Source organism: Triticum urartu, chromosome 3 (assembly GCF_003073215.2).
Source record: "Triticum urartu cultivar G1812 chromosome 3, Tu2.1, whole genome shotgun sequence".
NCBI lineage: Eukaryota > Viridiplantae > Streptophyta > Magnoliopsida > Poales > Poaceae > Triticum > Triticum urartu.
Genome location: NC_053024.1, coordinates 42,687,212 through 42,708,102, shown reverse-complemented (window position 1 = coordinate 42,708,102; position 20,891 = coordinate 42,687,212).

The window sequence follows — 20,891 nt, the reverse complement described above, 5'->3', positions numbered from 1 at the left end:
CTAGATATTCTCATAATTATGCACTTTTCTATCAATTGCTCGACAGTAATTTGTTCACCCACAGTAATACTTATGCTATCATGAGAGAAGCCACTAGTGAAACCTATGGCCCTCGGGTCTATTTTTACCATATAAGTTTCCAATCTATTTTAATTTGCAATCTTTACTTTCAATCTATATAAAAAAATACCAAAAGAATATCTTATTATCTCTATCAGATCTCACTCTCGTAAGTGACCGTGAGGGGATTGACAACCCCTTTATCACGTTGGTTGTGAGGTTCTTATTTATTTGTGTAGGTACGAGGGACTTGCGTGTGGCCTCCTAGTGGATTGATCCACGCAAGTCCCTCTTGATCAATCCAGTAGGATGCCACACGCAAGTCCCTCTTGATCAATCCATTAGGAGGCCACACGCAAGTCCCTCGTACCTACACAAACAAATAAGAATCTCGCAACCAACGCGATAAAGGGGTTGTCATTCCCTTCACGGTCACTTACTGGAGTGAGATCTGATAGAGATAATAATGATAAGGTAAATATTTTTGGTATTTTTATGATATAGATTTAAAGTAAAAATTGCAAAGTAAAATAGATTGGAAACTTATATGATGGAAAATAGACCCTGGGGCCATAGGTTTCACTAGTGGCTTCTCTCAAGATGGCATAAGTATTACGATGGGTGAACAAATTACTGTCGAGCAATTGATAGAAAAGCGAATAATTATGAGAATATCTAGGCATGATCATGTATATAGGCATCACATCTGTGACAAGTAGACCGACTCCTGCCTGCATCTACTACTATTACTCCACACATCGACCGCTATCCAGCATGCATCTAGAGTATTAAGTTCATAAGAACAGAACAACGCATTAGGTAAGATGACATGATGTAGATGGATAAACTCAATCAATATGATATAAACCCCATCTTTTTATCCTCGATGGCAACAATACAATACGTGTCGTTTCCCTTTCTGTCACTGGGATCGAGCACCGCAAGATTGAACCCAAAGCTAAGCACTTCTCCCATTGCAAGAAAGATCAATCTAGTAGGATGAACTAAACTGATAATTCGAAGAGACTTGCAAAGATAATCAATCATGCATAAAAGATTTCAGAGAAGAATCAAATATTGTTCATAGATAGACTTGATCATAAACCCACAATTCATCGGATCTCGACAAACACACCACAAAAAGAGTTACATCGAATAGATCTCCAAGAAGATCGATGAAAACTTTGTATTGAGATTCAAAGAGAGAGAAGAAGCCATCTAGGTAATAACTATGGACCCGAAGGTCTGAAGTAAACTACTCACACATCATCGGAGGGGCCATGGAGTTGATGTAGAGGCCCTCCGTGATCGTTGCCCCCTCCGGCGGAGCTCCGAAAAAGGCCCCAAGATGGGATCTGTTGGGTACATAAGGTTGCGGCGGTAGAAATAGGGTTTCGTGGTGCTCCTGAATGTTTTCGGGGTATGTGAACATATATAGGAGGAAGAAGTAGATCGGTTGAGCCATGAGGGGCCCACGAGGGGGGAGGGCGCGCCCAGGGGGTAGGCACGCCCCCTGCCTCGTGGACACCTCGTTCGTTTCTTGATGTCCACTCCAAGTCCTCTGGATCACGTTTGTTCCAAAAATCACACTCCCGAAGGTTTCATTCCGTTTGGACTCCGTTTGATATTCCTTTTCTGCGAAACACTGAAATAGGCAAAAAACAGTAATTTGCACTGGGCCTTGGGTTAATAGGTTAGTCCCAAAAATAATATAAAAGTGTAAAATAAAGCCCATTAACATCCAAAACAGATAATATAATAGCATGGAACAATCAAAAATTATAGATACGTTGGAGACGTATCAAGCATCCCCAAGCTTAATTCCTGCTCGTCCTTGAGTAAGTAAATGATAAAAACAGAATTTTTGATGTGGAATGCTTTCTAGCACGTTCTTCAATTTATTTTTCTCTATTGTGGCATGAATGTTCAGATCCGAAAGATTCAAGATAAAAGTTTATTGTTGACATACAAATAGTAATACTCCAAGTATGTTAATCAAGCAATTATGTCTTATCAAAATAACATAGCCAAAGAAAACTTATCCCTACAAAATCATATAGTTTGGCCATGCTTCATTTCTGTCACACAAAGTGCTCCCATCATGCACAACCCTGATGACAAGCCAAGCAATTGTTTCATACTTAGCCTTTTTCAAACTCTTTCAACTTTTACGCAATATATAAGCGCGAGCCATGGACATAGCACTATGGGTGGAATAGAATATGATGATTGAGGTTGTGTGAGAAGACAAAAAAGGAGAAAGTCCCACATTGACGTGGCTAATCAATGGGCTATGGAGATGCCCACCGATTGATGTCAATGCAAGGAGTAGGGATTGCCATGCAACGGATGCACTAGAGCTATAAATATATGAAAGCTCATCAAAGAAACTAAGTGGGTGTGCATCAAACTTGATTGCTCACGAAGACCTAGAGCATTTGAGGGAGCCCATCATTGGAATATACAAGCCAAGTTCTATAATGAAAAATTTCCACTAGTATATGAAAGTGACCAATAAGAGACTCTCTATCATGAAGATCATGGTGCTACTTTGAAGCACAAGTGTGAAAAAAGGATAGTAACATTGTCCCTTCTCTCTTTTTCTCTTTTATTTGTTTGGGCCTTCTTTCCTTTTTTATGGCCTCTTTTTTTTCATCCGGAGTCTCATCCCGACTTGTGGGGGAATCATAGTATCCATCATCCTTTCCTCACATGGGACAATGCTCTAATGATGATCATCACACTTTTATTTATTTACAACTCAAGAATTACAACTCGATACTTAGAACAAAATATGACTCTATGTGAATGCCTCCGACGGTGTATCGGGATTGCGATGAATCAAGAGTGACATGTATGAAAAATTAAGCATGGTGGCTTTGCCACAAATACAATGTCAACTACATGATCATGCAAAGCAATATGACAATGATGATGCGTGTCATAATAAATGAAACGGTGGAAAGTTGCATGGCAATATATCTCGGAATGGCTATGGAAATGCCATAATAGGTAGGTATGGTGGCTGTTTTAAGGAAGATATAAGGATGCTTATGTGTGATAGAGTGTATCATATCACGGGGTTGGATGCACCGGGGAAGTTTGCACGAACTCTCAAGGTGAGAAAGGGCAATGCACGATACCAAAGAGGCTAGCAATGATGGAAGGGTGAGGGTGCGTATAATCCGTGGACTCAACATTAGTCATAAAGAACTCACATACTTATTGCAAAAATCTACAAGTCATCAAAAACCTCGGCACTACGCGCATGCTCCTAGGGGGATAGATTGGTAGGAAAAGACCAACGCTCGTCCCCGACCGCCACTCATAAGGAAAGCAATCAAAGAACACCCCATGCTTCAAATTTATCACACAACGTTTACCATACGTGCATGCTACGGGACTTGCCAACTTCAACACAAGTATTCATCAATTTGACAATTACTCAACTAGCACACCTCTAATATTACCACCTTTATATCTCAAAACAACTATCAAGCATCCAACTTCTCTTAGCATTTAAAATTTATAACCAAAGTAAATTACCATGATGTTCTAAAGGACTCTCAAAATGATATAAGTGAAGCATGAGAGATCAATTATTTCTATAAAATAGAACCACCGCCGTGCTCTAAAAGATATAAGCGAAGCACTAGAGCAAAAATTATCCAACTCAAAAGATATAAGTGAAGCACATAGAGTATTCTAATAAATTCTAATTCATGTGTGTCTCTCCCAAAAGGTGTGTACAGCAAGGATTATTGTGGTAAACTAAAAAGCAAAGACTCAAATCATACAAGACGCTCCAAGCAAAACACATATCATGTGGCGAATAAAAATATAGCTCCAAGTAAAGTTACCGATCGACGAAGACGAAAGAGGGGATGCCTTCCGGGGCATCCCCAAGCTTAGGCTTTTGGCTTGTCCTTGGATTTTACCTTGGGGTGCCTTGGGCATCCCCAAGCTTAGGCTCTTGCCACTCCTTGTTCCATAATCCATCAAATCTTTACCCAAAACTTGAAAACTTCACAACACGAAACTTAAAAGAAAATCTCGTGAGCTCCGTTAGTAAAAGAAAACAAACCACCACTTCAAGGTACTGTAATGAACTCATTATTTATTTATATTTGTGTTAAACCTAATGTATTCCAACTTTTCTATGGTTCATAAACTCTATTACTAACCATAGATTCATCAAAATAAGCAAACAACACACGAGAAACAGAATCTGTCAAAAACAGAACAGTCTGTAGTAATATGTAGGTTTCGAATACTTCTGGAACCCCAAAAATTCTAAAATAAATTGCTGGACGTGAGGAATTTATCTATTAATCATATGCAAAACGAATTAACTAAATATCACTCTCCAGTAAAAAATGGCAGCAAATCTCGTGAGCGCTAAAGTTTCTGTTTTTTACAGCAAGATCGCAAAGACTTTCCCCAAGTCTTCTCAAAGGTTCTACTTAGCACACACACTAATTAAAAGCATAAAACCACATCTAAACAGAGGCTAGATGAATTTTTTATTGAATAACAGTAAGGAAAAATATTGGGTTGTCTCCCAACAAGCGCTTTTCTTAAAGCCTTATAGCTAGGCATAATATTTCAACGATACTCACATGAAAGACAAGAATTGAAGCACAAAGAGAGCATCATAAAACACGTGACAAACACATATAAGTCTAACATACTTCCTATGCATAGGCATCTTATAGGCAAACAAATTATCAAGGCAAGCAAAAATTAGCATATGCAAGGGAGCGGAAAGAAACAATAGTAATCTCAACATAACGAGAGGTAATTTAGTAACATAAAAATTTCTACCACCATATTTTCCTCTCTCATAATAATTACATGTAGGATCATAATCAAATTCTACGATATAGCTATCACAAAACGTATTCTTAACACGATCCACATGTATGCAAAGTTGACACTCTTTCAAAATAGTGGGATTAACATTAACTAAAGTCATGACCTCACCAAACCCATTTTAATCAAAAATTTCATAAGATTGAACATTCTCCAAATATGTGGGATCTAAAGTTGACACTCTTCCAAACCCACTTTCAATAACATTGCAAACTCTATTATCAATCTCATATTTATCATGGGGCTTAAATAAATTTTCAAGTTCATAAGAAGAATCACCACAATCATGATCATTGCAACAAATAGTAGTCATAGCAAAACTAGCATCCCCAAGCTTGAGGTTTTGCATATCATTAACACAATTGTCATTAAGAGAATTTATGATAACATCATTGCAATCATGCTTTTCATCGAAGGAACTATCAAGTATGAGTGCAATAGCAACGATCTCATGTTTAACATAAGGAACTATAGCAAATTCATCTTCATAAATATTGGCATCATGTCCACAAGAATAGCAAGCATCATGTTCATCAAGGGATATTTCAATCAAATCATCAGAATCATAATTATCTATAGATTCATACATATCATTATTTTCTTCCGAAGCAACGGTCATTCTTTCAACAAATTCTTTGACATAGACATTATGAGCATAGTTTTCATGGCAATATTTAAGTATGTCAAGATTTTCAGATTCGTAGAGAGTAATATCATACTTTTCAATCAAAGAAGCAACTTCATAAGCACGCTTAAAAGCAACAAATTCTTCAATTTGTGCGATATCATAGTAACTATAAACACCCTTTGCATAAGAAGATAAGATTTCATCATCATTAAACTCACATAGGTAGGGGAGGTGTTTTTTAGGGTTCTTAGAGCAACAAGTCAGATCACAAATTTCACAAAGATTCCAAGCATAACATAGCAATCTGTTTATTTGATCCCATAAGAGTATCCCTTTTTCAGACAAACGGTGACGCACGAAATGAGCATGCTCATCTAAAGATTTCCCATCAACTAGGCTAGTTGGGGTTTCAGCACTAGCGCATAAGAATCGAAGATGATCCAAGTAGAACACTTTAAGTGGATCCATAACAATAGATTTTTAGCAAGCAAAGATGCAAGGAAAATAGAAGGCACATGGAAACACAAAGAAAGATACACATGGGAAGAAGGCGAACCGAAAAAGAGGGCGAATAAAAATGGCAAGGGTGAGGTGGGGGAGAGGAAAACGAGAGGCAAATGGCAAATAATGTAATGCGAGGCATAAGAGTTTGTGATGGGTACTTGGTATGTCTTGACTTGTGCGTAGACTCACCGGCAACGACGCCAGAAATCCTTCTTGCTACCTCTTGAGCACTGAGTTGGTTTTCCTTTGAAGAGGAAAGGGTGATGCAGCAAAGTAGCGTAAGTATTTCCCTCAGTTTTTGAGAACCAAGGTATCAATCCAGTAGTAGGCCACACGCAAGTCCCTCGTACCTACACAAACAAATAAGAACCTCGCAACCAACGCGATAAAGGGGTTATCAATCCCTTCACGGTCACTTACGAGATCTGATAGAGATAATAATGATAAGGTAAGTATTTTTGGTATTTTTATGATATAGATTGAAAGTAAAGATTGCAAAGTAAAATAGATTGAGAACTTATATGATGGAAAATAGACCAGGGGCCACAGGTTTCACTAGTGGCTTCTCTCAAGATAGCATAAGTATTACGGTGGGTGAACAAATTACTGTCGAGCAATTGATAGAAAAGCAAATAATTATGAGAATATCTAGGCATGATCATGTATATAGGCATCACGTCCGCGACAAGTAGACCGACTCCTGCCTGCATCTACTACTATTACTCCACACATTGACCGCTATCCAGCATGCATCTAGAGTATTAAGTTCATAAGAACAGAGTAATGCATTAGGTAAGATGACATGATGTAGAGGGATAAACTCAAGCAATATGATATATGGAAACAATACAATACGTGTCGTTTCCCTTTCTGTCACTCGGATCGAGCACCGCAAGATTGAACCCAAAGCGAAGCACTTCTCCCATTGCAAGAAAGATCAATCTAGTAGGCCAAACCAAACTGATAATTCAAAGAGACTTGCAAAGATAACCAATCATGCATAAAAGATTTCCGAGAAGAATCAAATATTGTTCATAGATAGACTTGATCATAAACCCACAATTCACCGGATTTCCACAAACACACCGCAAAAAGAGCTACATCGAATAGATCTCCAAGAAGATCGAGGAGAACTTTGTATTGAGATTCAAAGAGAGAGAATAAGCCATCTATCTAATAACTATGGACCCAAAGGTCTGAAGTAAACTACTCACACATCATCGGAGGGGCCATGGAGTTGATGTAGAGGCCCTCCGTGATCGTTGCCCCCTCCGGCAGAGCTCTGGAAAAGGCCCCAAGATGGGATCTCTTGGGTACAGAAGGTTGCAGCGGTAGAAATAGGGTTTCGTGGTGCTCCTGGATGTTATCGGGGTATGTGAACATATATAGGAGGAAGAAGTAGGTCGGTTGAGCCATGAGGGGCCCACAAGGGGGGAGGGCGCGCCCAGGGGGTATGCGCGCCCCTGCCTCGTGGACACCTCGTTCGTTTCTTGACGTCCACTCCAAGTCCTCTGGATCATGTTTGTTCCAAAAATCACGCTCCCGAAGGTTTCATTCCGTTTGGACTCCATTTGATATTCCTTTTCTGCGAAACACTGAAATAGGCAAAAAAACAGTAATTTGCACTGGGCCTTGGGTTAATAGGTTAGTCCCAAAAATAATATAAAAGTGTAAAACAAAGCCCATTAACATCCAAAACAGATAATATAATAGCATGGAACAATAAAAAATTATAGATACGTTGGAGACGTATCAATGCCCCGGAAGGCATCCCTTTTTTCGTCTTCGTCCATCGGTAACTTTACTTGAGGCTATATTTTTATTCACCACATGATATGTGTTTTGCTTGGAGCGTCTTGTATGATTTGAGTCTTTGCTTTCTAGTTTACCACAATCATCCTTGCTGTACACACCTTTTGGGAGAGACACACATGAATCGGAGTTTATTAGAATACTCTACGTGCTTCACTTATATCTTTTGAGCTAGATAATTTTGCTCTAGTGCTTCACTTATATCTTTTAAAGCACGGTGGTGGTTTTATTTTATAGAAATTATTGATCTCTCATGCTTCACTTATATTATTTGAAAGTCCTTTAGAACAGCATGGTAATTTGCTTTGGTTATAAAATTAGTCCTAATATGATAGGCATCCAAGATTGGTATAATAAAAACTTTCATAAAAAGGTGCATTGAATACTATGAGAAGTTTGATACTTGATAATTGTTTTGAGATATAAAGATGGTGATATTAAAGTTGTGCCAGTTGAGTAGTTGTGAATTTAAGAAATACTTGTGTTGAAGATTGCAAGTCCCGTAGTATGCTGACGGTGTCCTGGACTAGGGGGTACTCACCACGTCGTCTCCCGATCTATTATATTGGGCCGAGGCCCCTGATGAAGACATGTACCTAGGGTAGGGACACGAACCTGACCAAAGAGTCCTACCCTAGGACACCCCTAGGAGAAGTCACCTTTCAATCGACTTGAAGGTATCCCACTCGACGGGTTCAAGACACTCGACCAAGAAGCTATCACTCGACCATGAAGCCAACCATCGACTGCCAGGAGACCTAAAGTCACTCCGCAGGCAAACGGTCGGCTGTTAAGTAGTCTTTATGATCATTATAGCACTTTATTAGGGGCGTTACCAGTAACGCCCAACCTTAAATGTCTTAAACCCTGCATTACTAGAGGGCAGGAGGGGTCCGGCGAACTCTATATAAGCCACCCCCCTCCTCAGTAGTGAAGGGTTCGCACCCCTGTAATCCATACACGCATAATCCAGTCGACCGCCTCCGGGCTCCGAGACGTAGGGCTATTACTTCCTCCGAGAAGGGCCTGAACTTAAACCTCGCGTGTAACAACTTCCCAATAGCTAAGATCTAGCCTCTCCATATTCACCCCCCTACATCACTGTCAGAGTTAGAACCACGACAGTTGGCGCCCACCGTGGGGCAGGAATCTTAGCGCTTAGTTGGAGAAGTTGCGATCTTTTCCGATCCCTTTGATCATGTTTTCTTGCGGAGTTTTGGTGGAGGACCGCGAGATCCGTCTCGGCGCGCTCACCTTCATCGTTGATGACTCCGCCTGGCTTCAGGAGGCACCACTCGACATCGAAGCGCTCCCCGTCCGCGGTGCGACGCACTTCCGCGCATGCATTCGTGGCGTCCTCCTGCGGCAGCCATCGACTCAGTATCAGTCGGCCCCTGCGTCATCTCCCCGCCCTGTCTCCCGCCAGCGCAAGCGCTCCGGTCGGTCAAGACTCCAGCGGTGGGTGAGGCATGCCGTGGCCCGCCGGTCGGCAGCCCACAAGTCGCGGCAATCGAGCCCGATGAATCCCTCTGCGGCCTGTTCGACCTGTCGACTGGCTCCGCGGAGACTGCATCCGAGTGTGACAGCAGCGACCCAGCGGCTGATTCTGGCGGTCGACGGAACGCACAGTCCCCCCGGTTTCCCTCGCGCCGATGAAGGCGCGGGTGGGGGCGATCCGTCGCATCCCCACGATGAGTATCTCCCCGAACCTCTCACGTCATTACAGCGAGAGGAGCTTCGCCGCTGGAACATGGACGCGCTCCGCACTCCTATCGTCGGAGAGACCCCCGAGGCCCGGGGCTTGGAGGACGCGCGTATGGCCAACTTGGCCGAGCGCACTCGACTGGAGAATCTCCAGCGAGCACTCGACGAGCAAGCGTGTCAGCGGGCTCCCGAGTCTAGTCGACGCCAGCTCTTCCCGCCGACGCAGGTATATCGAACCCCAGTTCAGAATTTGGCCGCCGCGGCCCGTATAGCAGAATCGATTCAGCCCTCCCAGTCGGAGGCTGGCAGGGGCTTGTTACAGATCAGAGCATTGCTCCGGGCGGCGGGAAACCAGAATTCCGCTGTCTCTCAGTCGCGGAATAGGATCCACAGCCGATCTGTCGCAACAGATACAGTCGAATCGGCTCACAGCCCGAGATCGCCCCCGAGGCGTGAGGGACGTGGTGACCGGCGTGACCAGTACAGGAGGAATGAGTAGTATGATCACCGATTCGACTGTGATGATCGACGTCGAGTGCCAACCCCTCCCCCGAGGAGTGGGTCATATGCGCCTCGACGGCAAGATGACAGACGCCCTCATAGTGTTGGGCAGAGGATTCCAGTCGGCCCCAGAGACCCAGGCTTTGATGCGAGATCCATCCTCGTTCAAGGTTTGGTTGACAGGAACAGAGCTCATCGAGGAGGCCACAACAGAGATGCGCCTGCCAGCAACGGAGTACGTGCTTCAGGGCCAGAGTGTTTCACTCGAGCCATCAGAGCTGCAGTGATTCCTCCCAATTTCAGGCTGGCGACTGGAATCAGCAAGTTCACCGGTGAATCTAAGCCTGACACCTGGCTCGAAGATTACCGAGTGGCTGTACAGATTGGCGGTGGCAATGATGAGGTGGCCATGAAGCATTTGCCTCTCATGTTAGAGGGCTCGGCCAGAGCATGGCTAAATCAGTTAGCACCCAGCAGCATTTACACTTGGGAGGACCTCTCCCGAGTGTTTATCATGACCTTTGAAGGAACATGCAAGCGACCTGCAGGCCTTACAGAGTTGCGGTCTTGCGTGCAGAAGCCAAATGAAACTCTGAGGGAATACATCCAGAGGTGGATCATGCTGCATCACTCGGTTGAGAATGTGCCAGACCATCAAGCGGTTTGTGCCTTCAAGGAAGGTGTCAAATACAGAGAGTTGAATCTGAAGTTCGGTCGAACTGGAGAGATGTCTCTGAATCGGATGATGGAGATTGCCACCAAGTACGCTAACGGAGAAGATGAAGATCGACTCCGGAGTGGCAAGCAGAAAGCAGTCGCCCAGGAAACCGGAGGCAATTCCAGTCGGAAGCAGAAGCGGAAGGCCGAGCCAGCCGCCCCTGGGGAGGCCCTGGCCGCAACCCAGGGAAATTTCAAGGGAAAACCCAAAGGCCCCTGGAAGCCCAAGAAAGTCAAGGATCAAGACGGAAATGATGTTTTGGATCTGCCATGTCACATCCACACCAAGAAGGATGAAGAGGGTAATTTTATTTACCCAAAGCATACCACTCGACAGTGCCGGCTCCTGATCCAGCAGTTCCAAGGAAAGTAGTCCAAGGATAAGGAAAAAGAGTCGGACAGAGTCGAGGACAAGGAAGACAGTGACGATGGATACCCCCAAGTCAATTCCACCCTGATGATTTTTGCCGATGTCGAAATCAAAAGTCGACTGAAAGTCATTAACCGAGAGGTGAACATGGTTGCCCCGGCAACACCCAGTTACCTGAAGTGGTCTCAGACTGCCATCACATTCGACCAGTCTGATCACCCGACGCACATTGCCACCCCTGGGAGGCAAGCTTTGGTGGTCGACCCAATTGTTGAAGGCACTCGACTGACTAAAGTCCTGATGGATGGTGGCAGTGGCCTGAACATACTGTATGCTGAAACATTGAAAGGAATGGGCATTCCGATGTCCAGGCTCAGCACCAGTAACATGAGTTTCCACGGAGTCATTCCTGGGAAGAAAGCCCAATCACTCGGCCAGATCGCTCTTGATGTGGTTTTCGGTGATTCAAAGAATTACCATAAGGAAAAGTTGACATTCGAGGTTGTGGACTTCCAAAGTGCTTATCACGCCATTTTGGGCAGGCCAGCTTACGCACGCTTCATGGCCCGGCCATGTTACGTGTATCTCAAACTGAAGATGCCTGGCCCCAAAGGTGTGATCACTGTTACAGGCAATCGGAAGAAGGCGGAAGAGTGCTTTCAGAAGGGCTCAAAGATTGCAGATGCTCAGATGGCAGTGGTCGAGCTGCAAGAGTACCAAAAGACTGCCGATCCAAGTGAGTTGCTACGAGCCAAGAAGCCTGCTTTAGAATCAGCTTTTCAGTCGTCCGGTGAAACAAAGACAGTCCACATTCACCCAACCGACCCCGATGCTGCCCCGACTCACATCTCAACGACGCTTGACTCCAAATAGGAAGAAGCGCTCATCCAGCTCCTCCGTGAGAACTGGGACATCTTCGCATGGAAACCCTCTGACATGCCTGGAGTTCCCAGAGGGCTGGCTGAGCACCGTCTACGAGTCGACCCGAAGTTCAAGCCTGTGAAAGAACATCTTCGACGGTCCACCGTCCAGAAGAGGAAAGCCATTGGCGAGGAGGTGGCTCAGCTCTTAGCAGCGGAGTTCATCCGAGAGATTTACCACTCCGAGTGGCTCGCCAATGTCGTCATGGTCCCCAAGAAGGACAAGTCACTTCGCATGTGCATTGATTTCAAACATATCAATCGGGCCTGCCCGAAAGATCATTTTCCTCTCCCTGGCATCGACCAAATAGTCGACTCGACTGCGGGGTGCGAGAGATTGTCTTTTCTAGATGCTTATTCTGGGTACCATCAGATCCATCTGTATGGACCCGACGAAATCAAAATAGATTTCATCACCCCATTCGGATGCTTCTGTTATGTCACCATGCCATTCGGCCTCAAGAACGCCGGAGCCACGTTCATGAGAATGATTCAGAAGTGTTTACTCACTCAAATCAGTCGGAATGTGGAGGCATACATGGATGATATCGTGGTCAAGTCACGCAAAGGTTCCGACCTGCGAGCTGACCTTGCCGAAACCTTTGCCAACCTCAGGAGGTATGATATCAAGCTCAATCCATCAAAGTACACATTCGGAGTTCCAGGTGGAAAGTTACTCGGTTTTCTCGTTTCTGAACGGGGGATCGACGCCAATCCTGAAAAAGTTGGCACCATACTCCGGATGAAGCGTCCCGTTCGCGTGCACGACGTCCAAAAGCTTACAGGCTGCTTGGCCGCCCTAAGTCGATTCATTTCTCGCCTCGGTGAAAAGGCGTTGCCCCTTTACCGGCTGATGAAGAAGTCTGACAAGTTCGAGTGGACTCCGGAAGCTGATGCAGCATTTGCAGAGCTCAAAGCTCTGCTCTCCACCCAGCCGGTGCTTGCTGCCCCAATCAGCAAAGAGCCTCTGCTGCTTTACATTGCAGCCACAGGGCAAGTTGTCAGCACAGTACTTACGGTTGAGCGGGAAGAAGAAGGAAAGGCCTTCAGAGTTCAGCGCCCAGTCTATTATGTGTCTGAAGTTTTGACACCTTCAAAACAAAGTTACCCTCACTACCAGAAGCTTGTATATGGGATTTATATGACCACCAAGAAGGTTGCACATTACTTCTCTGACCACTCCATTACAGTCATCAGCGACGCCCCACTGTCAGAGATTCTGCATAACAGAGATGCAACTGGTCGAGTGGCCAAGTGGGCGATTGAACTCCTTCCCTTAGATATCAAGTTTGAAGCAAAGAAGGCTATCAAGTCCCAAGCAATCGCAGATTTCATCGCCGAGTGGATTGAACAGCAACTTCCGACTCAAGTTCACTCGGAGCACTGGACCATGTTCTTCGATGGATCTAAGATGCTGAATGGTTCCGGTGCTGGGGTAGTTCTAGTCTCCCCCCGAGGAGATAAGCTCAGATATGTTCTCCAGATTCACTTCGATTCCTCCAACAATGAAGCAGAGTATGAAGCGCTTTTGTACGGGTTACGCATGGCCATTTCACTCGGCGTCCGTCGCCTCATGGTCTACGGTGACTCAGATTTGGTGGTTAATCAGGTGATGAAGGAGTGGGACGTCAGAAGTCCAGCTATGACTGGTTATTGCAATGCAGTGAGAAAGCTAGAAAAGAAATTCGAGGGGTTAGAGCTTCATCACATCCCCCGACTGAAAAATCAAGCAGCTGATGATCTGGCAAAAATAGGCTCCAAGAGAGAAGCCATTCCCAGCAATGTGTTTCTGGAGCACATCCGCTCGCCGTCAGTCCAGGAGGATCCTTTCACAGAAGAAGCCCCACAACCGAAAAGCGCCACAGATCCGACTGAAGTCGAAGTTCCTGCTGTGGTCGACCTAATCATGGAAGTCTTGGCAATCACTCCCGACTGGACGATACCGTACATCGTGTATATCCTAAGGAAAGAGCTCCCAGAAGACGAGGAAGAGGCTCGACAGATCGTCCGCCGATCCAAGGCCTTCACAGTCATAAAGGGGCAGTTGTATAGAGAAAGCGCGACTGGAATCGGTCAGAAGTGCATAACACCAGAAGAAGGTCGGATAATCCTCGATGATATCCACTCGGGGACCTGTGGCCACCATGCATCCTCTCGGTCCATTGTGGCTAAAGCATACCGAGCGGGATTTTACTGGCCTAGAGCAAATGAGATGGCAAAAGAGATAGTCGACAAATGGGGAGGCTGCCAGTTCTACTCCAACATGTCACACAAGCCTGCATCAGCGCTGAAGACCATTCCAGTCGTCTGGCCCTTTGCTGTCTGGGGACTGGACATGGTTGGTCCACTGAGAACAGGCAGGAGCGGATTCACGCATGTGCTTGTGGCAGTCGATAAGTTCGCCAAATGGATTGAAGCCAAGCCTATCAAGAACCTCGATGCTGGCACTGCTATCAGTTTCGTCAGAGGACTAACATTCAGATATGGAGTCCCTCATAGCATCATCACTGACAATGGGTCAAACTTCGATTCGGACCAGTTCAGAGCTTTTTGCGCCTCTCAAGGCACACAAGTCGACTACGCGTCGGTCGCGCATCCTCAATCGAATGGACAAGCTGAAAGAGCAAATGGTTTGATTCTCAAAGGACTGAAGCCTTGGCTGATGCGTGATCTCAAGCACGCGGCAGGTGCTTGGGTCGACGAGCTTCCGTCAGTTCTGTGGGGATTGAGGACCACCCCTAACCGGTCGACTGGAAGAACTCCATTCTTTCTGGTTTATGGAGCCGAAGCGGTTCTGCCGAGCTATCTTCTTCACAACGCGCCCCGAGTCGAGCTTTACACCGAAGATGAAGCAGAACAGGCCCGACAAGAAGCAGTCGACCTCCTAGAAGAAGAGAGGGAGATGGCCATGATCAGATCGACCATTTATCAGCAAGACTTGCGTCGATTCCACGCCCGGAATGTGAAGAGTCGAGCCTTCCAAGAAGGAGATTTGGTCCTCCGAGTGGATCAACAGAAACCACACAAGCTTGCTCCTACTTGGGAAGGCCCCTTCATCATCACAAGAGTCCTCCACAATGGAGCGTATCACCTCTACAATGTTGATCGCCAGATCGACGAGCCTCGAGCCTGTAATGCGGAACTACTCCGCCCCTTTTACACTTGAGCTCTCCCTTGGACGAGATGTAATAAGAAAAATTCCTGCAGTTCGTTTTTATCAAAGGCAAGAGTGTTCCATCAATTGTTGTCACTTTTGTTTACATACGGAATCCCCCAGTGGGTAACTTAGCTGCGAATCCGTTTCGCCTAAGTTTGAAAAAATCCTACCGAGTGGAGAGCGATCCTCCCACTCGGGGGCTTAGCTGCAGTCCAGCACTCGCTTAAGTTCTCTCACCTAGAGACTTAGCTGCAGTCCGGCACTCGCCTAAGTTTTAAAAAAAAATCCTACCGAGTGGAGAGCGATCCTCCCACTCGGGGGCTTAGCTGCAGTCCAGCACTCGCCTAAGTTCTCTCACTTAGAGACTTAGCTGCGGTCCGACACTCGCCTAAGTTTGAAAAAATCCTACCGAGTGGAGAGCGATCCTCCCACTCGGGGGCTTAGCTGCAGTCCAGCACTCACCTAAGTTCTCTCACTTAGAGACTTAGCTGCGGTCCGACACTCGCCTAAGTTTGAAAAAATCCTACCGAGTGGAGAGCGATCCTCCCACTCGGGGGCTTAGCTGCAGTCCAGCACTCACCTAAGTTCTCTCACCTAGAGACTTAGCTGCAGTCCGGCACTCGCCTAAGTTTGAAAAAATCCTACTGAGTGGAGAGCGATCCTCCCACTCGGGGGCTTAGCTGCAGTCCAGCACTCGCCTAAGTTCTCTCACTTAGAGACTTAGCTGCAGTCCGACACTCGCCTAAGTTTGAAAAAATCTTACCGAGTGGAGAGCGATCCTCCCACTCGGGGGCTTAGCTGCAGTCCAGCACTCACCTAAGTTCTCTCACCTAGAGACTTAGCTGCAGTCCGGCACTCGCCTAAGTTTGAAAAAATCCTACCGAGTGGAGAGCAAACCTCCCACTCGAGGGCTTAGCTGCAGCCCAGTGCTCGCCTAAGTTCTCTCACCTAGAGACTTAGCTACAGTCCGGCACTCGCCTAAGTTTGGAAAAATCCTACCGAGTGGAGAGCAAACCTCCCACTCGGGGGCTTAGCTGCAGCCCAGTGCTCGCCTAAGTGTTTAAATCCTACCGAGTGGAGAGCGATCCTCCCACTCGGAGGCTTAGCTGCAGTCCAGCACTCACCTAAGTTCTCTCACCTAGAGACTTAGCTGCAGTCCGGCACTCGCCTAAGTTTGAAAAAATCCTACCGAGTGGAGAGCAAACCTCCCACTCAGGGGCTTAGCTGCAGCCCAGTGCTCGCCTAAGTTCTCTCACCTAGAGACTTAGCTACAGTCCGGCACTCGCCTAAGTTTGGAAAAATCCTACCGAGTGGAGAGCAAACCTCCCACTCAGGGGCTTAGTTGCAGTCCAGTGCTCGCCTAAGTGTTTAAAAATCTTACCGAGTGGAGAGTAAACCTCTCACTCGGAGGCTTAGCTATAGCCCAGTGCTCGCCTAAGTACAAGACTCGACCCAATCCGCGAGTCGACCGCTACCTTCTCCCTTGGAGCTGCGTCGCAAATACAAGATTATTCCGAGTGAAGATCAAGTTCCACTCGACGAATCAAACCGTGAAGATATCCAACGAGAAATCAAGTTCAGAAAAAGCCCAAAAGGTCCCAGACCTCAAAGTACTCGAGCCCTTGGCTCGGCGGAGTTTAAACGGTTACAAATCCACTCGGCATCCCGAGGTAAATTCAAAGTTTTTCACTCCTCGGGAGGAGGACTGGAAGGGGCGACGAACTCATCCAAGTCGATCCCGTCGGCGATACGGGTGGCAGCGGCGATGAAAGTCTCCATGAAGTCTTGAAAGCTGTGCTTCCTGGTATTTGCAACTTGGATAGCCGCCAGCTTTTCTTCTCGCGCCTCCTTGCAATGGACGCGGACCAGAGACAGAGCGACATCAGCACCACATCTAGCAGAAGATTTCTTCCATTCCGCCACTTGACCTGGGACTTCGTTAAGTCGAGCCATCAGAGACTCGAGGTCGTCCTGAAGCGTCGTCCCAGACCAGAGTGATGTGTCGATCCGCGACATTGCAACTTTCAGCCGAGCCAGATAATCAACGACGCTGGCAACACGAGACTCCAGTCGGAGCACGTTCATGGCAGCCTCGTCCTTCACAAGAGAGTTAATAGGGTCCAAGCTTGGCTCCACTCGACTGGTCTCCTCTTCAAAGTTCTGACAGAATTCTGCAAACACGATTCAAGAGTAAGACAGTGGCCCTACGCAGGCTTGGCAAACTGCAAGATAGTCGGGGCAGAGTAATTACCTTCGAGCATGACGAATAACTTCTTGGCAAGTCCACCGAGATAAGCTTCCAGATCTTTTACCTTCCCCACCAGCTCACCCGCCTTGTCGTGCAGAGCCATCTTCTCCTTCTTCAGTCGACTGGCATCTCGATTAGCTGTCTCGAGAGCGGTTTTCAGTCTGGAGTTCTCCTGTTCAAGAGCTCCGACCGAAGCCAATTTCTCCTCTGCAAGCTTCGTTTTGCTTGAGGCCTCCTTCTGTGCCTCTGCAAGGTCTTGGTCCTTCTTCTTCAGAGCTTCCTCCAGTTTATCTGTGGCGCGTCGAGTGGAACCAACATCAAGAATGGACAAGAAAGAAAAGCCACCCGTTAAGAATAGAGAACCTCACCAGCCATACCTTTCGCTTCTTCTTGCGCCTTCCTCAAATTCTCCTGAGCAAGCTTCAAGTTAAGGTTGAGCTGGATCTGCTGATTCTCCAACTCAGTATAGCGAGCTACAAGTTCGCAAGATTTCTGTAAAAAGGAAAATCAGTCAACAGACGTCCAAGATAAGTTGCTTCCGAGTAACTAAGAGACAATGATGACGTTTCTAAGACCACAGCCGAATCAAAAACATTCGACAGTAGTCTCAGGGACTACACCCAGTGGGTGCACTCAGCGTGCCCCCACTGGTTCGACCAAAAAAAAAGTCGACTGCCCGCAGTCGACCGGATACAATTCCACTCGACCTGGCCCGACCAAACCGAGCGAAGAAATACAGCTACAGCAACACAATGTAAAGACTACAGTCGACTGCCAGCAGTCCACCGTAGTCTCGGGGACTACACCCAGTGGGTGCACTTAGCGTGCCCCCACTCGTCCAAAGGATTGGCAGACACACCCAGTGGGTGTACAGATACAGATACAAAAGATCTTCGGAAAAGAGACTCTTCAAACAGCATATCATAACAGACCAAGTGTCGAGTCGACTGACCTGGACGTTGCTCTGAAGAGCCGAACTCGCGTCATAGGCTGCTTGGCTGGCCTCCCGAGCCATCTTCACTTGCTCCATCATGATCCCCGCCTGGCGTATAGCCTCCTTTGCAGCAGCCGCTTGGTCCTCAGGGACGGGGTACGCAGTAAAAAGCGAAGGTGGATCCGCAGTTGACGCCGAGGGCCGCGCACTCGCCAGAGGAACGGCAAAGGTCACAGAAGCCCGAGTGGTGTCACCACCATCCCGAGCCACGGCCTCGGACGCCGGAGCGGATTGGGGGGTCTTGTCAGCCGACGCCCTCTTGTGCCTCCTCACTCTCAACGGACCGTCGTCGTCGTCATCCGGGGAGGTCGATAACATGAGGAGGGGCTACAGGAAAACATTCAATCGACCAGAGTTGCAATAAAGGTTCAGTCGACTCAAAGCAGGACGTCAGCATCGTACCAGGGTTGGAGGTAACAGCGTCCTCCATCTCTTGGTCGTCGTTCCTGGCGGAGACCTCAGAAGTAGCACCGCTGCAAATCTCGAAAGTCAATCAGTTGGTCAGTGAATCGACCAAGGATCCGTCCACGGTCGACAAAGGAAAGCAAGTCTTATTATTACCCGGAAATGGTAGGAACAGCTATCTTCATCTTGGGCAGAGCCTTGGGCGGCTTGGATGGCGTCGCTCGTGGATGCTTGGGAGCCTTCCCAGTCGGCGGAGGAGAAGAGGTCCGAGGGCGTTTCGACGACTGCCCAACAGGAGCAGTCGCCTTGCCACGTTCCCGCGCTGGATCGTGGGTGAGCTTGGATCGCCCCTGCGGGCGGGGGGTTCCTCCTCCTCCCCTTCGCTGGAGAAGATGTCGTCGCCTCCCTCCTCACCGTCGGATCCCACTCGCCTTGGTCGTCCCCGCTCTCGCCTCTGCTCGCCTCCCCTTCCTCAGTCGACCCCTGTGCCCCGTTGGGCGTCGAGTACATCTCAGTGGTCGCCTGGAAAACAATAGACAAGACGAAAGTCAATCGACTTATTTAAAAAAGACCAATACAGAAGACAAGATATCAGTCGGGAGCACAAAGACATACCTGGTCCACCTCATACGAGTTGGTCGAGTGGGGTTACCCTCCTGGCTCCTCGGGGGTTGTCTTTGTTCCCCGTGATGCTCGACAGCCACCCCTCCACCATCTCGTCGGTGACCTCCTCCGGGTGGACCCGAGTGGTGTCGTCAAGACCCGAATACAGCCACATCGGGTGGTCGCGGGCCTGGAGCGGTTGGATGCGCCTTTGAAGGAAGACCTCCAGCAGGTCCATACCAGTCACACCCTCGCGGACAAGCTCAACCACTCGACCTGCCAGCACCTTGACTTGGGCCTTTCCTCCGGCGCGACTTTCAGAGAGGCAGGCTTCTCGGCTCGGTCGAGGGAAAAAGAGGAAGACCAGTCGACTGTCCTGGGGTCGCCTCGTCCTTGCAGTAGAACCAGGTCGACTGCCAGCCACGGACCGACTCCGGGAAGGTGATAGATGGAAAACAACTCTTCCCCCTCGTCTGGATCGCCAGGCCCCCGCACAGCTGGATCACCTGCGTCCTCTCGTCACTCGACTTAGCCTTCTTGACCGATTGAGAACGGCAGGTAAAGATGTGTTTGAAGAGTCCCCAATGGGGTCGACAACCCAAGAAAGCCTCACACATGGAGATGAAAGCAGCAAGGTAGACGAGTTGGGAGTGAAGTGGTGGAGCTGCGCTCCGAAGAAATTCAAGGAAACTCTGGAAGAAAGGATGGGGCGGCAGAGAAAACCCTCGGTCGATGTGGTGGCTAGGAGCACGCACTCACCGTCGCGGGGTTGAGGCTCGATCTCTCCCCTCGGAAGACGCGCAACTTCGTGGGGAATGACTCTCCCCTCGACCATGTCGTCGAGATCCTCTTGCCGGAGCACGATGGCATCCAGTCGCCCTGGATCCACCTTTTGGGCAGAGCGGTCCTAGGGGAAGATCCTCCCGAGCTGAACCTTTCCCTTCCCCGCTCGGCCGCCGCCTTCTTCGCGCGCTCCAGAGCGGAGGTCTTGCTCTTCGTCATCGTCGGCGGCGAAGTCTCGCACCGGGCCTGCTCGTTGGGGCGGGAACGGGAGGTGGCGGAGGGACTTGCGAAGGGGGAGAGGCGGAAGAAGGAGGAGAAAGAGCGCACTGCTTGGAAACCCGAGCCGGCGATTTTATAAGGGACCGCTTCGAGTGGCTGACTGGTAGGCCCCAGGCCTATCCAGTCAAATCCCGCAGCAGACGCACGCGTAGTATGTGGCAAAAAAGACGACGCGGGGATCGAGGAGCTTCCGCTTTATCGCTTCCGAATTACTGCGGCCGCTCCCGTCCCGCGCGCTTCCCAAAATCCGAATCCCGCGACATCCGCGGGCCACAAACAACTTGTCAAAACAGAAGACCCCGATCGCGCCGGCGCTCGATGTCACAAGCAAAGA